This window comes from Pieris brassicae, chromosome 7, assembly GCF_905147105.1.
Source record: "Pieris brassicae chromosome 7, ilPieBrab1.1, whole genome shotgun sequence".
NCBI classification, from domain to species: domain Eukaryota; kingdom Metazoa; phylum Arthropoda; class Insecta; order Lepidoptera; family Pieridae; genus Pieris; species Pieris brassicae.
The window spans coordinates 3,229,846-3,250,860 of record NC_059671.1 but is presented as its reverse complement, the minus strand read 5'-3'; the positions used below and the strand labels follow the sequence as shown (position 1 = coordinate 3,250,860).

The 21,015-nt window shown below is 32.1% G+C and overlaps 1 protein-coding gene across 3 annotated transcripts in view; it reads left to right on the top strand.

The window, feature by feature from the left end:
• The first annotated feature begins 4,426 nt into the window (after positions 1-4,426).
• Positions 4,427-21,015, top strand: part of LOC123711848 (CD151 antigen) — a 167,360-nt gene continuing 150,771 nt past the window's right edge. For all 3 annotated transcript variants that reach the window (XM_045664686.1, XM_045664685.1, XM_045664683.1), the window contains exon 1: positions 4,427-4,553. The gene's annotated coding sequence lies outside the window, so the exon portion shown is untranslated. The remainder of the gene's footprint in view (positions 4,554-21,015) is intronic.

Here is a 21,015-nt window from a genome sequence, read left to right as displayed (position 1 = left end):
ATATTGTATATACTGAATGTAATTTCCGTGGGGATAACATAAGATTATAGATTTTATAGAGAAAAGTTACTTAATAAATAAAATTATTTATTGATTCCAATAGACAGTTACAATAAATATTAGACCATTTAAAACACCTGGTTATGTTTAACCACAATTAGTTAATTATGTAACGGGAACGTGTCTGCTAATTTACTTACTTGAAGAACATACAATTCCGGAAAAGGAGAGATCAACACACTATCTACTTTATTACCACAGATAACAGAATAATATACTGCTATTTCGTGGTTTTCAGGCGCTACCGAAACTAATTCGCATTTATTATCTGTGGACTCAAGTACTTAAAACCAAGAACCACTTTCACTTGATGAGAAAGAAATCTGTATGTATGTAAGAGTATATATATAACATATTGACTTATGGTTTATTATAATAAATAATAAAATAATTACGTTATTAAAGGAACACGCTTCCAATGAGAACAGCGTTAGAGAATTTTATGGCTATTCACGTGGAACCAGCTGCTGTACCAATTATAAAAGACCGGCAACGCACTCGCGAGCCTTCTGGCATTTAGAGTGTCCACGGTAGGCGGTATCACTTAACATCAGGGAGCCTTCTGCCGGTTTGCCACCTGTTCTATGAAAAAAAAAATGCTCGCTGTTAGTCAAAATTGAAGAATTGATCTGATTAAGCGACCCTCAACTGGACTGGAAGTAAAGTATTTTGTCCTTAAATATATTTATACTACACTATTTTCTCATTCTGTTTAAGACGTACAGGCGTACAGCCAACGTTTCAACACTGGTATGTCTGTAATTTAAATATTATTTACCTAATCTGTGATCAGCAATTACGTCTCCATAATTCTCTCGTTTTCTTAACGTCTTAATAATACGAAGCGCAGTCCAAATTTCAATTAAATAGTACAATATAGCATTGTTATAATACAATATTACTACACGAATAAACGAACAATGAGAAGAAAGTATTAATATTTCGAGGCAACCTTGACACATTTACGGAGTTTACTTTGGAGAAATTAACAATTTAATTTCGTATAGAAATGGTTTTTTTTCTAGTTTTTAGTAGCGGTTATACAAGTCAGAGCAAGAACGGGCTTTACTGAGTAAAGTGGTCGCTAAGACGAATCTACATAACACAATGAGTGTTGTGAATAATTTATATTGAACTATTTTAATGAATAAAAACAGTGTTTATTGTTCTTAAGTCATGTCAAGTGAATATTCAAATATATAGAATACAATAAATAAATCAATGGCGCTACAACCTTTTTAGGTCTGGGCCTCAGATTTCTGTATCTGTTTCATCATCATTTGTTAATCTACTAGGTAAGTAGGTGATCAGCCTTCTGTATCTGACGCACGCCGTCGTCTTTTTGGGTCTAAGGCAAGCCGGTTTCCTCACGACGTTTTCCGCCACCATACGAGGGAATGTTAAATGCGCACATAGAAAGAAAGTCCATTGGTGCACAGCCGGGGCTCGACCCTACGACCTCAGGGATGAGTGTCGCACGCTGAAGCCACTAGGCCAACGCTGCTCAATATAGAATTTAAATATTTATTTTAATTAACATAAATCACGTTTGTTCGTAACAACTTTAAAACTGAATATTGATTCAAAAGATGCAAAGAGTTATTCATTATGTAGTATGAGCGATATGGAACAGTTTTCCTCGTGATGTTTTACTTCACCATACGATCGAATGTTAGTCATTGTCCATTAGTGCATAGCCGGAGAACGTATCTACAACCTCAGAGATGAGAGTCGCCAATAGAGAGCTTATATCCTGCGAAAAATCGCATTAAGCTTCCGGATTCTGTAGAAAACGAACTTTGTTACATACATAAAGTGCAAAAATTTTAGCGAACATACAAATCGTACCAAATTGACATATACTTCTAATATAAAATTCCACGTAGGTTTCCCCTTTCAGGACTACTTTTCCTTTATCTTTATAGAGGTTGAGTCTAAATGTTAGATGATAAGGCCGCTCTTAGCAATACAATGAATATAAATGTGTACAATGGGTTTTATTTTTTGCGAACTTGAATATGGTTTGATTCGGATCTACCATATATCTATTTCTTATGTTTTCTTAGTTGTGTTGATTCTAGTATTCATATAGACCTGAAATAGTCAATGATTTGTCACGTTTATCCATTTGCGAGACACGTGAGTGAAAAGGACAAAATCGGAGCTTTTGAAGTTTATTGTATTGAATAAGATGATTGCCTCATTGCAAAAAAGGAAAAAATAATGTTGTTTATATTTTTATATTATTATATTGACATTATATTACATTTATACAAAATTACATTCCGGACTTATTATGACCGGAAAGTAGTATTCAATATTTATAGAGAGAGAACGCAACGCATAAAAATCATGAAATAATTAATATATAATAATATATTAGGCCTAAACACTTTGTATAATTATCGTAAAATTGTTTATTTGTATTTAAATAACTTCGTGAATATACTTTCGCGTATAGCGGAACCACACTGTGGTTGACTTTGATTAAGTAGCTTTGTTTTCTCTTTGCTCAAATGAAAAACGTTTTCGTTTTGAATAATCAAAGGAAAGAACAAAATTTATTTACTTCTCAAACAGAAATTCTTTAATTAGTTTTGGAATTTTTTTTTTTACGGAAATTTATTAGTATTATATTTTGTATCGTATGTTTTGGAACTATATTTTTAATAATTCAAGGGTGTGAAATTTATTTTAGTTAACTAGGTAATTTAATAAAAATACTCATATTTTTTTATTTATTAATTTTTATACATTTTTATTATAACTATGTAGGTTAAGAAAATTATAAATACTGTACGAATATTTATTTGATTGTTATGTTTAGGTTTTATTAAAATAAATACATAATATTTTGTATAAGATATATGTTTGTATATTTTAAAAGAGGCAAGGCAAGCTACTAAGGATCAGGTTCTTAATATTAATACCAATTCGACTTAGGGTCCTTCAGGAAGAGCGTACAAATACTGGAAAGGCCGGCAACGCACTTCCGAGCCTTATGGCAACGGGAGTGTCCATGGGCGCCGGTATCACTTAAAATCAGATGATCCTCCTGCCCGTTTTGCCTCCTATTTCATTAAAAAAAAATAGTAAGTATAAACTTACGTATAAATAGATGACATAATACAATAACCAAAAAATATTCTACATTAGTATTATGGATACTAATATACAACTATAATTTAATGGAAATGAAAGGATATTTGGAAATTTCACATCGAAGCTTAAAAAAGCACGAAATTACATATAAAAAATTCCGTTTATAAATATAATTTTGGCGTATAAAAATTGAACGTGTTTATCATCAGCCCTTGCTGGGATATAAAAATAGGTTGTTTTGCAGGTCGTAAGGCAAGTCATGCATAGGACACGTATTTTTCTCTCCCTGAAAAGATTTATCAGCCGACCCTTAGAGTGAGATATGAATGAAGGAAAAATCCCATCCATCTGAATGTTGGAAGCAGAGAAATTGTTTTTGTTTTTGCGTAAAATTTTTTACGAGTAGTTTTTAGTTTAATTTATTTTTACTTTTCGTTATTCATTCATGGAGTTGAGAGATTAAGAGTAAATTAGGTAAGACGTCTATATGGAGAGGGGGGAGGTTTGCCCCTTAACATGAATAAGAATTAAAATATTTTAAGATATACGTAAAAAAATCCATAGACTCCAAACGCGGACTTAAATGTTCATTACTCTCACAATCGTGACAGTTCTACATAAATTGAAAGTATGATAATTATATAATTATTATTATTTAAATATATTATGTATAGAAAACACCTTTTAACCGGATTGTAGCTATGTATTATTATAAACTGTATATCACCGTGACCACGCACGCTGGAAATATTATATTTAAAATTATGTAAATAATTATAAGTTTATGATATCTTCAATCCGGTTAAAAGGTGTTTTCTTTCCATGTGTAAAAGCTATGTTAACAGAAGACTATATATATATATGACAGAATGAGAATTGGTCACTTAAGAGTTAAATAGAAAGAAATGATTAAATAAATGTAATTTACATCTTCTAAAGAAACATAATCTTCCGCTAAAGTAACAAATTTGGAAGAAAATTTAGATTATTAATGAAACAAGTGGCAAGAGGTGGTGTTTCCCCATTGCATTTTCGTGCTGTTGATAGCAAGATAACCCTTTACTGATATTATTTCAGTAGAATACGAGTTCAAGTTTATTTTATTGTCCATCGCAGATTTTATTAAGCTGTGATGTTAGCACAGTGTATGCAGCACGCAACGTACTGCGTGTAAAACGAAGGAATTGTTTTATAAGTAGTTAAGGTCAGATTTTGCGCCGAACGTATAACGGTACATTTAGTATGATTCTGTCTTTGGCGGAGAGATCACGTATTTTCCGTGAATGAAAATGAAAATACGTATTGTGTTGTGAAAATTGGAATGTGCTTTAGGGAATAACTCCGAAAAGTGAAGTGAACTTTGAACTCTTTAAAGTGGATGACGACATAAGGTTAGCATAACAAGATTTAATATCTATTAAAATGCTTGTCAAAAATTGACAGGGTTTTTAAGTAGTGTTACGTTTATTGCTTATATATAAACATGTTTATTATTTAATTTAATACAAACATTGCAAGTGAGCGCCAAAATAGAGTTCAGTCATAGCCAAGACAGATTTGACAGTTGTTATCTAATAATAAAATAAACCTTGCCTGCGTAAACGTAACACAATTATATTCGATAACGCCCCCCAGTGGGCCAAGGGGCAAATATGTAAAAAATATTTATGTAGTTCGTTTATGCATTCATGATATTGAACAGTTTATTAGAACCTAGTACTTATTTTCAACAGTAGGTCAAAAATGGACAACTTTTCTGGAAGAGTTCGATATACTAGCATAATACATTACAAAAGATACCTGTTACTTACTATTGATTGTATGTATATACGCCCTTGGTTGTTTGAACTCTTGTATTATAAAATAATGATTAATTTTGCTTCATGTTTGACATTGAAATTTTCTATTATTATTTTACATCTTACATGTAAAAGTGTTAATGATATATTAACATCTTAAAATGTATTTAAAATTGCATTTATGTGTTATTTGAATTTTAGGTTCTGAATCTTGACACCATTATATGATTTTAATTACAAATAACACAATACGCTACGACAATTATGTAACTGTCATAGAAACGTCTTATAAGATATTTAACTATTCACTATCATTTATTTCACAAGACTTTGCATTAATTGTAAATGTACAACAATATAGTACAAATTATGAATGAAACCGCTTTATGGCTAAAAACCGATGGTTTCCGAGCAACCCTCCTAATATCGTGTTGTTTATAAAAAAACAGCAAATGTTATAGGTAAAAATACATTATATTAATAAGTCCATGCCCTTTTGAACTTCTCATTTGTCTGCATATAATATTCCTAATAACACAAACAGTAATTATACATATAAAAAACTTATATTTAAACTATACTTATGCATACTTAGGTATAAGGAAGTTTATTCTCATATAAATGTCACATAAAAAGTAAAATATAATATTATACAGTTTTGTTTATTAATAAAAAATACTCTCACTTCAAGGGTAGTGGTTTATTTCTTGTAAACAATTGAATAATTTAATATTATCAGCGCGATTACATAAGATATCGAAGAGCATGTATTTTTATTTCAGAAATAACGTTCGTATGAAGCTTTCGTATGTTAAAATAAATCTTAGCAGATTTTCAACCCAAATTGGGCTGATGACTGTTTCATTGCAAAGTTAAAAACAAGTAACATTGATTCCACGGGGACAGAACCAACTAAATTGGAAGCTATATACATATTACAATATTTATTATAAATTCTAGTTAATCAACGTAAAAGTAAAAACCTTAAAAAATATATTATAATGACTAAAATATATTGTTAATAGGAGTCCCTTTAGGCAAGGTTCAGAATATACTGGCAGCGTTTCCCCTTTGAATACCTAGACTAATTCTTTGTCTGAGGTAGCTGCCAGCGCTTCAGTCTCCTGTGAAGTCGACTAACCTTTTTGCTATTTCCTTAAAAAGCCTTATAGCGCTAGGACCTCACGGACCAAGTGTTTCAACCTAGACCCCTGATTTGCATCCACTCCACAAGCCGCACCAGCTCTGTTGTTGGATCCATGTAGATCTTCCATGGAATCAAACTCATGCCGCCTGGTGTCTTGCCATCGTCTCTTGCAATACCAGTCGGCACAAGTCTGGCACGTTGACGGTGGTAAGGGAGCAGCGTATGATAACGTTAAGCATGTCTCGAATCGGCATGCACTTTTTTGGCATGACAGTCCGTGATGTCCTAGCTTGTCGACATGACTACCACAGGGACATTCATGAGGATCTAAAATTAAAAATATATACGTTTACGTGTCCATTGGCGAGGGAGTTCAGCTGCTGTTGTTGCTCCATTATCACCAAATGACAATGATTTTTTAAATATATGCAAACCGGTGGTTCCAGGTGAACCTCTTAAGTGTGATATCTAAGTGTCATATATAGACAGAGAGTCTATCTTTAGCCAGTCGGGATTCTAACGTATGACGTTACATTATTACGTTATAATTAAATATGTGATTATGGTAAAGAAAGACATCATAAAAAAACCACCACATTAATATTGCTTGCACAGGCTGAACACCTACTGGCTTATTAAGGCATATACAGTACCTAGTATCTAAAATTTAGTTTTATAATCTAATTAAGGGTTATTTACATTTATATAATATTTATCGATAAGTAAGCAGCTTATTTTTCTTAATACATACTCTTTTTTCACTTTTTTATACATCAAATAGCGATTGAATATTATTATATTTATCTATAGACTACACCAATACTACAAGGACATGTGAATTGCATTGTATAAGCTCAAAAACTGATTTGAAACATTCTTTCACCATACGAATATTTTCTAAAACGTTTTATCCGTATGAAATCTTCGATAATTAAATCCAAGATGTAAAAAATACAAATAAAGTTCCCTATATCGCTGAGGAAAGTTACAATACAATAAAGTCGTGTATTAGTTTTTTTATAAGAGCATCTATGTCCAGCCGGTAGGGAATGTACTAGATCCTTAATAAATAAGGATATATATTGTGCAAAGCATGTATTATACCTAGTGTCCAATGTACAATCCTTTAGCATACAGCAAACCTAAATGTTTGCAAATAGATGTTAATTTGTTTACTAGTAAGCCGTCAAGCCGTTTATAGTCAGTACATGAAGGCACCATCACGTCTGACCCAGAATAGTCTAAGAGATAGGATTTCTTCTCCTTTTTCCTTATTTAAGTTCAAACCCGTGACCCAAAGTAAAAGTATGATATACCTCGCCAAACCTATTTTTCAAGGACATTTACATTTAGTTGCAAAAAATACAGAACAATTAAAATAATTAAATTTAAATGAGGGCAACTGGTGGGCTTTCGAGCGAGCGGTTACAAATAACCACTGCGAGTATATTTTTTTTAATTAAATAAAAAGGGATTAAAAAGCTTATGTAGACATTGGAATGGACTAAAGAAAAGATATTATTATATAAATACACCAGGTCATGTGATATATTAGATAAATTTGTGAAAATATGATGATATAATGATATGATAATGACAGTTAACTAACATAACCTTAAAACAACTCCTGTGTTACCTGTCTTTATATATAATTAAATGTGGTTGAAACATAAACTGGACACAGTTTTTCTGTTCACCAGGACGACGAAACCGATTTAAAACTTACTTACTAAAAAAATATATTCATAAAACTATAACTATTATATTGCGCGTATAACGGGACGCACCCCGGACCAAATGGGCGTTTAGAGCGGAAACTGAATCCTCTTCGGTACATACATGTAAACTAGATTTATATTCTAGGTTCACCAGATCAGGAGTTTTGAAGCAATATATTTAAAATTAAACAACATATTTCTTTTCCTCAAGGCTACATATATTAGAATTTGTTATCAGTACGTTTGCTCTTGGACGACGTAACCAAGGTCGCTGTACGTAATGATGTCACGTGTCCCGAGTATAAACGATACATACGAATATATTGACATTTAATTAACTTGCAAAACAATGCTATATAAAATGGCTACAGTCATAAATGCATTTGTGATTAAACCCATTTGTTGGGTAAATACTAACAACCTATATAGAACATTGATCATTTGGATTAAACGCATTCAAACGCTTTTCAGTATTGGAATAATAGCATTTAAATCTATTTAATAAATAATGTATAAACTTTTATTTAAATCAATCTTAAAACTAATTATAATTTAAACTTTTAGTTACTTAAAAAGTTTGATCCCTGTGGCAGTGTGTACATTTATTGCACCATTTTCTTATTCATCACAGCATTCAGCGAAACTTATTCGTTGAGCGAGGTCCAGCTATCGGGTGACCGGTACTAAGGTGACGGTAAGGCGCCAATGTAAATGTTTAATTAGCGCCTGTTCACTTGATAACCTCGGTCAAGTGAAACAAGACAAAACCCATGTTAGAGGAAAGACTCTTATAAAGAGTGTCTCAGCGTCGATTTAAATCTTTAAATACGTGAGACGGAGGGTGACGTAGCGTTCGGTAGGTGACGAGTGCGGATTTTTTAATCGCAATGTTGCAGTGGTCTGACGCACGTACGCAGTAGACATCCCTTTGCAATGTTTTCGTTGAGTAAAGCAAAACGCAAGTTCTGTAATCGCTTTGAAATCCGCCGTTTAAGTGACGCGTGAAGAGTTTATGAAACCCCTCTTACGAATGTTGAGCAGTTGAATACTAAAATAACGACAGATGTTAGAGCCATATCAGTTGAGGTCCTGCGGCGTGTCTCTGCAAATTCGCTAGTCCGCTTTGAAGAGTGCATACACCGAGATGGATGACATCTTAACGTTGTGATACTCCGTACATAAAATCCGAACTAATACATTATAATTTACCATAATTATAATATTACAAATACAATTTGTTTTTTATAAACTTAAAGTTTATATCGGCGCTGAGACACCCTATATCTTTGCTATTTTCCTGAACTACGCCCGCAACTCCGTCTGTGCTTCTCCTCTGGTGGTCAGACGGGTATAACGTGCCCTAACAAATATCATCCTATCCCATATTATAATTTAAATTATAAAATATTATCAGTGAAATAGATGGAAGGATGGTGAATATATTTGCTATGCTTAATCGGAGATTTCGGGAGACGTTTTTAGTGTGTTAGAGTAGTGAACAGTCTCTGAAATAATTATTATCATTGGCTAAGCTAAAGTTCGGTAGCCATCCAGCCAGTAACTAAATGGATTAAGTAAAACGGTCTTACTCCACTAAATAGGTTTAGAATTTAATCCAATTCTAAACGTATTTCATCTTAAAGTATGACCTCTGGTGACACTATAAATAGTGTCGAATGGTTTAATATAACTAGAAAAAGAAAAAGCAGATGCAGCAAAAAGGTAAGCATCAAATTGGTGACACAACCATTTTGTACTTATTGTAACAGTTCTTCAGTCTTATAGTTGACCTTCCGGAGAATGAGGCGGAGTGAGATTTGAGGGATCCATAAAAACTACGCGTGTAACGCATAGAAGCTAATCATTTACCTGCTGTAATGTAGACTGGACTGTTTAAAGAAAGTTTCTTGTTTCAAGCTATAAATATATATAATACACATATATATACAGTCCAATCTTATTTCGAATTGTATAGGGCAGTCAAAAATTTACAAATCCCCAGGTAATTCAAAATATATCTTGGCAGGCACAACAAGGGGCTCACATCAAGATGTATCAAAGCGTTGCCCCATGAGAGATAATGCTGGCTTTTGAATAATACAGCGCTTTGACGAGTACCGTGACGTGCGGTCACTGGGTTAAGGTGACTGATAGTATATTTTAGCAGACGTAATTATTCGTTTATTTAAACGACTTAGTCCTTATCAAGACGTTGTTCTATCAACGTTAACTCAAGCTTAACTAAATATATTTTTAAAGAGAAGCGGATGGCCTTCGATCTTTTACGAGCCCAAGTTAGGAAACAATAAGAATTCAATAAAGACGATACTGTAAATATAATTTAAATTACAAATAATAGTTTATTTATGTATGCAATTATTTGATCACTTCACAAGATTTTTGACAAAGACTCACGATCAATTCATGCGTTAAGGAAGCTAGGTAGTGCCCGAAATAAGAAGTTGTATGTGGGCTTTGATCTCTCAAATAGGCGTATATAAAATACATTATAGATATATGAAACTGAAAAGGCGTTGTAATACAACGGAATATTACAAAAACTAATTAATAATGCGTTAATGTAACAGCTTTTAATAGACTTTAAATATAAATAATATCGTATTGTTATCTGTCATGTCAGTCTCTCGCTCTCGCACGATTGGCGATATGTACTCAAAACTTCGTGTTTAAAAGGAAATTTTAATATTACTTTAAAAAGAATGGAACTGTACATTATGATTGTCGTTAAAAGAAGTATTTTATTGTTCCAATCTAAAGATCTTTTCCACGTGGAAAACAGTGCAAAAAGCCAAGACTCGTAATGGGTTTCCATTTTATATTTCCATTTTATCATCGTATTGCATGAAGCTGGACTGGAATGTAAAATATCTATTACGTAGTAGTCTTGTCTTATATAATAATACGAAAACTTATGAATGCCAGATTGTCATTCTATAGTGCATTGAAATTGTTATTTTGATTCGGTTATATATTACTAGCGGCATATCTCAGCTTCGCACGACTGGATTTTTTTTACTATTTCAGAAATAATGCATGGGACTGCTAATGGTGGAAAAAAATTAATTCGATAAATACATTAATTCAATTTTTAGCAGTTGAAAAAACCGTAAATTTTGACCTATTGCAATATAACTCTATATATGTGGGTAAAAGGTAACTAAAAGTGGCTTGTAAAAATCCCGGATCAGCAATATACTTTAAATTATTTAATACATTTTAAACGAAACCATTGTTAATATTTTTTTCTAACTAAGATTATACGCAAAGAGACTTTAGTTCTATTTAATGTCGAATCATACTTTAATCCGCATACAGTTTTAATATATATTGTTCAAGAACACTTTCAAGTTGCAAACAATGAACAACTTATAAAAAGTTTTAGACAAGTTTTTGTTAAATTCGGCCATGAGTTTGAGCTAATCTACGAAGCGGAACTTGGATAATATGATTCAATGATTGAACTTATAAATAAATGGCCATGTGTGTTTTACAAGTGGTTTTGATATTTTACTGTTTATTTTTATATTATTCGGTAGGACTATTTCAAAGGGTCTTAAGCCATAGAGATTCCCTGTGCTCAAAGCATGTGTATGTAAACTGTAAATCATAATAATTAAATCAGTAATTTCAATTCTCTTGTCTCTTTCTGTCATATTGTGTTTACCGTATGGTGAAAAGAGGCTCATTTATGTTTTATAAATAAGGGGATTAGAGTTATTTAGATATTCATTTAGCGTGGAGTGCCTTGCAGATACAAGTAGGTTATACTGGTGCATCTTTCCCGTCAGACGTTGATTCGGTAGATTAATAATATAAACAACGCTGCTCCGACAAAATACACACTTTTCTGATCCTACTTACGAACAATGAGCCATAATGACCACATTTAACTGTCACAAATTTAGATTAATCAGTTCTATCACTCAATCTTGAAATCGAGAGTATTAATATTGAATTTACGTAATATGCTTGCAGGATTACAGTCGAGACTTGCAAATGATGTTTCTCGCATGTAAAAACTATTTATACTGAGTCATGCTTAGTGTTACCCAAAAATCAATGATTGTCTAAAATATAATAAGAAGTCCCAAATGTGTACAACACGCCGGTATACTTCCGGATAACTTCCAATAGTACGATGTAGTCCTCTCAATAGTGGCGTCCGTAGTGATGATATCACCACCTTAGGATAGGTACCTTACAGAGTAGGTACTGCCGCTATATATGCAGCGGGAATTATACATGTGGACCATATGTAAACTTCGTCGCTAGTCAGCTATACAACATCCAAGTATATTTTGAGCTTAAAATATCTGGCGGCGCCGGGAAGCATATTTTCTATAAATATGCAACATCTACTAATTATTTGCGGACGGCGTGAAATTGGAAATGCATTTTTTTATTATAATTCAGAAAGGTTATAACGTTAGTGACGGCTATATAAAGCCCTGTTTTGTTTAGTATATTAGTTTAGTTACAAAGAGATAATAGAAGGGATCTTCTAATGAATTTATCATGGGAAGTGCTTTGAAGATTTGTTCAGACTAATTCCTACGACTGTACTGGACGTCGAGGCAGAATGCAAAATTTTCTACCGCGCACCACGCCGCCAGTAGAGGTATTCCCAAACCAACACAACTTAGGTGCCTTCAAGAAAAGAGTACCATTCTCTGAAAGATAAAACACCCCTGACATTACAGGTCCACGGGGGGCGGTTATCATTTTTTTCAAAGAATGCTTCGTTTGCCTTTTGGCCCATAAAAATAAAAAGCTTTGCGATTTGTACGTAAATGGTAAAGAGGTTTGGGAACAAGATCTTGGATATGACCAAATTATATTTAAGAAGTTGTTTTATATTCAAATACATACAAGTTACAACGATATATATTTATATGATATTCAGCAATAATTACGCCAATATATGATATATGTATGAAATACATTTCGATATTAAAGTAAGACACAACTTCAAAATCCATATGTGGTATGGGAGGATTTATTTGCTACAAAGATTTAAAGGAGGGACTTAAAAAAAAACAATGGCAATACAACCTTTTTAGGTCTGGGTCTCAGATTTCTGTATCTGTTTCATGAAATCATTTGATAATCGAATAGTTGATTAGCCTTCTGTGCCTGATGCACGCCGTCGACTTTTTGGGTCTAAGGCAAGCCAGTTTCCTCACTATGTTAAATGCGCAAAAAAAAGAGAATCTTGGTAAACAGCCGGGGCTCGAACCAACGACATCAGGGATGAGAGTCGCACGCTGAAGCCACTAGGCCAACACTGCTGTAATGGGATAATGTTTATGTTTTCTATAGTGTCATTGAACTATTGTAAACTAGAAGTGGAATCTGCAGAAACCTCTACTCATAGTCAAGTCAATAGATTTATTATTTTCGACTTGATATATAATTTATTAAGTGAATTATATCTAAAACAAATATTCGTAGATATTACTCACTCGTTAAGAAAACATCATACACACTTCACATTGGAACAGACCCAAGTGAATCCATAAACTAACAAGTCTAGGATTTCATTTGCTCTGTGGATGTGACATTTGGCAATTTAGATGCAATTTCAACAGACTATCATACTCTTGGCGGCATTAAGTAATGCAACTGTGCTTTTGACAGAATTTGGAACAACTTTGTTTCAATTAAGTTGCTATTGTCTAAATATGAAAGCTTTGAAAGCTTCATATATCATAATCGGCTATAAATTCGAATTTATTTAGATTTTTGGTTTGATATGTATAAAACTAATAAAACGCTGGTAAAATTCAATTCTTGAGTAAAATACCGCCTACCTTCTTTAATATCATATTACTAACATAAATTGATTGAATCAGATTAAAGAAGCGATAATAGGAGGCGTATGGAGAAAGAAAGCTATGTATAGATTTTTGGAACAAGGTGGATGAGGCCTTTACTCTTTGTAGGTGTTCTGATTAATGCTACTGAATGAAGTTACGATAACAAGTAATAAGAAAATTTTTTTTTTTATTTTTATTTTTTTTATGTAATAGCAGGCAAACGGGCAAAAGGCTCACCTGATGTGAAGCGATACCGCCGCCCATGGACACTCACATTGCCAGAAGGCTCGCAAGTGCGTTGCCGGCCTTTCAAGAATTGGTACGCTCTTTTCTTGAAGGACCCTAAGTTGTATTTAAATTGTATTATATAAATATGACAAGACATATATAATGTAAATGTCTATAACTATCACAGTATTTTTATGAGTATATATACGTAGGATGGGAAACACAAGCCACTTATCCCAATTATAAAGAGACATACTTATAAGCGAAAATATATTAACAAATTTAAGAAGATTCGAAGTTCTTTAAATGAAGAACACGTTCCGTCAATATTTTTCAAAGAAATCGCTTCAAAGTTATAAAAGCGGTCCCTGCAAATAAATTTATATTTTTCCGACGAAGAATGTCAATTGTTTCATTTCTTTGAAACACGTTACTATATGTACGGTATTCAGACTAATAATTCATTTGAATTTAGTATTATGATAACTTGGATCCAAGGAATAACAACTAAAGCCCCAGAAAATTAAAGTAAATTAAGAAGACTCTTCGTTGAATACTGATCACAAGTTTTATTATTTTTGATAGGGAGTTTGAGGGGTGTAAAAGACACTGACGTCACAAAGTAACATTTAGACTAAGTATATAAAGACACAAAACTTGTAATCTATATAAAAAACATCGAAATAATATGTTGGTAAGCGCAAATCTCATAGACGGCTGTACCAATTCGAGTATCAACTCTGAGGTTTTCATGGAGAGAAAGATTGGTATAGCAAAATGTTCCATATGTTCGTACGGAGCTACTAAAAACGTAGGTTAACTAAAATCATAGTACAGCAAAACGAAGTTTGCGGGAGCAGCTAGTAGTGTAGATAAAAATAGGCGTTAATAACGAAATAACTGTCCTTCAATATGCAAAATGTTGCCAAGTAACCTGCCTCAAATATCGGCACAAATAGTTTTAATTCGGTTATTATAAGAGTAAACTATGGAGCTTTTAGTTGACATAATTAAATTTAGAAACAAAGTTGTCTGTTGAACGGTTTAGAAAATAGTTGTTACAATTTCATAATGCTGAAGTTACATAATTTAACGTGTTAGAACCGTAAACGTGCAACTAATTTAATTACAAGACGCGACATCTATTAGCTTTCTTCCTTTAATTAAAAGGAAATACGACAAAGGCATGTACTATTTACAAGTACTTTTTATTATTTATTTAGTAATTTCGTATTAATTATGTATAACAAAAAACTATTACACTTAAAATATACCTAACATGCACTTATATAAACAATAAAAAAATATCAAAAACATTTAATTAATTACTATCTAATTTCTCTGTTTTAAGCATTCAGATGGACGGTATATTTCCTTCACTCATACCTTTTTAAGGATCGGCTGATAAATATTTTTTAGAAGGATCAAAATACGTGTCCTATGCATCACTTGGCTTACGACCTCTAAAACAACCTATTTTTATAACCCAGGAAAAGCTTATGAAAAACACGTTCAATTTTTATACGATAACATTATATTTCTAAAAGGAAGTTTTTGATATATGATCTCGTGATTTTTTTCTAACCTTTGATGTGGAATTTCCACACATCCTTTCAATTCCACGAAATTTCAATTCTATGTATTATTCATTCATTTATTCATTTTGTAACAGCTAACAAAAATTATATATAACAAAAAACAATCTTACTAAAAATACAGCCAAACATGGAATACATAATATATATGTATATATACTTTTAAAAAGGTTCAAACATTTACGAAAGGAAAATATTATTAAATACATTTAAGTAAGTAATACCTAATTTGGCTGTGTTTTGTAATGGTGTGTGTTCGTGATGCAGATTAATTAGTAAGACGGATATTCGTAAGACTCCTTTAAAAAATATTCCGCGATATCTTTTTTATGCAGTTGAATATCAGTAATTGTTTTGTTTTTATCATATCTTAAATTACATAGGGTAAAATAACTAGTTGGACAGGCTTTAAAAGTAGGCATTAGTTTGATGTTCCATGTAGCGATACCTACAATGCGATGACATCATACCCTAAATCTTATAGCTAAAACCTAGCGAAAATCTAATGAAGTTATTCTGACCGCTAAGGATAAATACAACTTCTTGTCCACTGGGGCGTTTTGGCCAGTTAGAGTGGTTTTCAGTTCTTATACATTCATTATATTCACAGCTTTAATAACATTATTTTTAGGTATCAAAGCCTATGCTTATTACATGTTAGTTAAAAATACTTTTTACGCAAATAAAACAATAGACTTTACTTTCAGTTTTTTTTAAGAACTCAAAAGCATTTTTGTGGTGAAAATACGTTTATATATAAGAAAATTAAAAGTCCGTTATATCGAGCCTTCTTTTCTTTTTTATTAAAAGTTTTCACAATATAGTAAGTTAAGTTGTGCAGAACGATTTGTAATGTTTTTGATATCCACAATTTTTTTTTTGTTTTATAATATTGATTACTCTACGTTTATGTTTTCAGTTGAGTAAACTAACGCAAGGGCAATAAGGTAGAAGTCGTAAAACATCTCTGTTTTATTAAGGATCATAAAACCTCATGCAAATCTAGGAACATGAAAAAATTCACATAAACGTGTACTGACCCATATACCCTGTAAAGACTGAATAACGTTTTCATATTTAATAGGTTGTTTCAAACCTCGTACATCATGTAATATACTCATTACGAAAGACATGCCTCTAAAAACTCTATGTGTAATTTCTATCCGTTTTTTTTATCTGCACATTCAGCCCTATGAACTTAGAACTTATACAAAATAATACAACATTCGTAAAGTGTACAATGTTTTTTTAATTTTCAATTAAATTTTAGTAAAACATTGTTTTTATATATTAATTTTATACCATTCTGACAAATTTCGACACTAACGGATAGGTTTTGATTTTTTTATAATAACAGAATTTGACAAATTGATTGTTTTGGAAGCGTGTAAAGATTGAATGTCCGTAAGTGTGGCAGAAACCTTTCTTTCCTAATTTCCGCTGATATTCCAGTTTTCTCATCACGTTGATTATCGTCCTCTATGCGGCTGCGGTACCAATAATAATAAAAATACGAAACAAATTTGCTTATGAAGCTGGGTGTAGCTTCATTTAGTCAGTCTAAATAATATCTACTGCTAATTTTAAATGTTAGCAATAAAAGGAGTTTGGAATCTTCATGCTTTATTTTAAAATAACTTCGTAGATATTTAAACCATTTAAACACGTATTTATCGCATTTACTTGTACAAATTTCATTATTTAGGAGCTACTTACTATCTAGTCACAATAAATGCAACCTATGCAATAAACAAATACATAAGTTGTAAAACAACCACCCTCCATATGTTTTTTATAGTTACGTCCGCCTACTGTTCCAGTCACAGACTATCCATTTTTTGTCTTAAAAGACGGTGGTTTTCATTATAATCTTCTAATAGTGAAGGAAGTATATATATATGTAAATGAATGATGAGAAAATCCATTGGTAATAAAGCTGGTAACCTGCCTTAAATAACATTACAGTTTATTTCATCAGACGAGCAAACAACTTATAACTATTTTTCAAAAATTGTCCTTTTTAATTAAAGGAAAATTTCATTTGCTAGTTACGCTCGTACGATGTCACAGCAATTTCAGCGCATTTTACATTAAAATACATTTTCAAAATTATCAAATGCAGACGTAGATTTTATATTCTCTCTATTCCGAGATACAACATTATACTAGAATATAAGGCACCAAAGGGAGATATGAATCTCTCTCCCTAAAATATGGTGAGGGGGCCGATGGCTGGCCATGCGTCATACTCGTGAACGGGTGCTACTTGTGGTGACTGGTCATACTTGAATTCGTGTATGCGGTGATGTTAGTTATTTCAACTATGTATTTGCATGTTGATCCCACGCGAGTGTTAGTGCGTGCTAATATTTCACCATGCCTCCTGCTAATAGAAGACAAATCTTTGTTTTTAATTAATTTTACTATTATTAATTACTTAAGATGTTAAGTGGAACATGGTGTAATGGTTGCAGTTCCTTACAAACATTTTGTAAAACAAAAAAACTTGGCGATTACAAAGTGTGGCGGAGAGTTTATTGCCAATTCTTCTCTTTCGTTCTAAGCCCTTGATTGGAGACCTGTAAAATTAGAATCATTTTATATACGTTTCTGTATTTGACGTTCATAAGTGTACCTATAATGATTTTTGACTTTTTCAAGTATTATTTGATTTCAAAAGATTGAAATCATTCAAATCATTTTTAACGGATTGACACGAAATTATAATACTATTAAATATTTATATAGTGTTTTTAGCACTTGTTTGTAACAGGCAACTCTATTTAATAAATTTTATAGTTTATTAAGTAACATATACATTTATAGTAAAAAAAACAGTGATGCTACAACCTATACCGTTTTTTTGCTAATGTAATTTCTCACAAAATTTTAAAAATAATACTGTTTTAAGCAATTTGTTCATAGAATTAATAAATTTCTATAATTCAATATTGATCTATTCTGTGCATATCAACGATAGTACACAATAATTTCAAACATGATATCAACATTATTGTTCGATGTATGAACTGCGAAATTGGCGGTCGGCGAATCCGTTCGGCTGAATTTCGATTTCGTTAAATAATACGTCCAGCCTTTTAATTATCACGTTTGCGAGGAAAACAATTTGAAACAGCTGAAACGTTTTGTAATGTTTAAATACAATATGAACAAAAAAACATTTTAAATGACGTGACATACATTAGTTAATAAATAAATAGTGTTTTAATAATAAATCACAGCTCAAAAAATAATAATATTTTCCTTATTTATTTTTAAAATGTGCAATGTGTGGGTGTGTGATTTTTAAGTGATCTCATAAATCTTCAATCTCAAAATTCTTATTTATCATATTTAAAATTCATAAAATATTTCTTAGGACTTACACTAATTACTAAGTTTCGTTATTCACAAAGAGCATTCGTTATGTTGCTTAAATCAAATGATGATGAAAATCGAACGTAAGACTAATGTAAAAAGAAGGTTTTATTCTATTTAACTCAGAACTGATATTTGGGAATCACATTAATCGGATGTGAAGGCATTTATAAATCTTGGATTCCTAATAAGCCACTGTATTAACTAGTCTAGCCATAAATACTGTTACATAAAATCTTTTCTTTTTTCAACTTATTTTGAATTTGGAAAACGTTTAATTTTAAAAACTTCTTTTGATTTCGCCCCATTTCACATATATTTTTGTGTTCATTATCAAATTAGTATATTTAGTGGGGTGTTAAATAAAATAGGATTGCAGTGATCGCCTAGCACTCAGTGGGTATAAAGCCGTCGGTCATATTCCAGACACTTCAAAAGCTCGGTATCAGCCATATGTTCATATATCATTCTATCAACAGATACAACTACACTTCGTCAGTCAAAGACCAGAAAAGATCGGGGCGGTCGCGTGCCATTAGAACTACAAAGGCTGTTAAAGCCAAGTAGGAAGCAATAATTCTTATCATGAGAAATGAAGATTCCCGTTAGGACTCTCGCGTGATATAAAACAAGACCTGAAGCTCGGTGCTTATCTTCAGTATACAGGGCATTTCCCAAATCAATGTTTACAATTAAAGAGAGTATCGATCAAAACGCCTTCTGTCGCGATACGCAAGTGATGAGCACAGAAATAACCTATTTACCGATGAAAAAAAATTCACGATTGAAGAACTATTCTACAATAAACAAAATGATAAAGTGTACGCTCACAATTCTAAAGAAGCTGCTCAAGTGGTCGACATCCTGCGTCAGTGATGATGTCATAAAACTATTTTTTTGTGAAAAAGGAGTGAAAATTTCAGCCATAGTGCATCAAGAAGATCTTGATCAAAGATCAGTCTTGGATCATGTTGTGGAACCTCTCAGCAATACGCTTTAAAAAAATATACAGTGAAATTTCCAGCAGGATTTTGCATCAAGGCACGAATTACCCAAGCCTAGCTTGAGACCAGACTTCCGGACTTTATAAGAGCTGAAGACTGGCCCTCATCTAGCTCAGACCTCAACCCTTTAAACTTCAAATTATGATCAGTTTTAGAGGACACGTCCTGCTCTAAATAACACAGTGGCATTAAGTCTCCTAATTTTTTTGTGCATGGTGAATTTTCCCTTGGAAACAGTTCGTAAATCCATAGATTCGAGGCGAAACAGATTAAAGACCTGTATAAAAGACAAAGGTGACCGTTTTGAATAGAATGTTTTTTACTGAGACTTTATTTATTTATTAACACTTCGTTACATATAATATAAAAAATTAACATAATGAAATGAAATGAGGTCAACTGGTCTTATCGCTTTCGAGCGATCTCTTCCAGGCAACCACTGTGAGTAAAGGATAAAAAATGTATTAAATTACATAAGGTAGGCAAGAAGAACTTTAATAAATATGTAGGTATGCATTTTTAGAAAATAACACACCTCAATAAAAAAAGGCGTTTCATTTGTAACAGAACTTATGGCTGGACTAGGAAGATTAACAGACTTTTTAACTGTCCGTTGAGTGAATCGAAAAAAGTATGCTTCATTTTCGTAAATTTTTATCAAAGAATATTAAATGCACGATTAATAAATTAACCTTTAACCGTTATCGAAACTCATTATGCAGAAAATTTAACTAAAACAATTGGAAATTGCGTTCGTATAACAGCTTTCAGAACTTTACGTCAAGTTAAATAACGTTTGGTTATTCTGATATGAGCTGTTTACAATTGCCATTTTCAATAATATTGTTACGCGTATTTTATCCTACAGCTTGTCAAGTATTAAAAAAGAATAAATTTGCGAATTAATTAACTATATTTTTGATTACAAAGATTGTAAAAACGTCCAGAAATACGAAGCGAAGTTTCAGGTTATTAAAAAGTATTCAAAGTGTTTAGCAGGTGGCGTACGCTTCCGGTTTCTGGAAAGTTAACCAATTAGCTATGTAATGTTTTATTACGAATTCGATCTTTGCATTTATATGAAATTTGAACGTGCACTTTTGGTAAAAAATTTCTACCAGAATTAGCTTGCCACTTTCAAATTTAA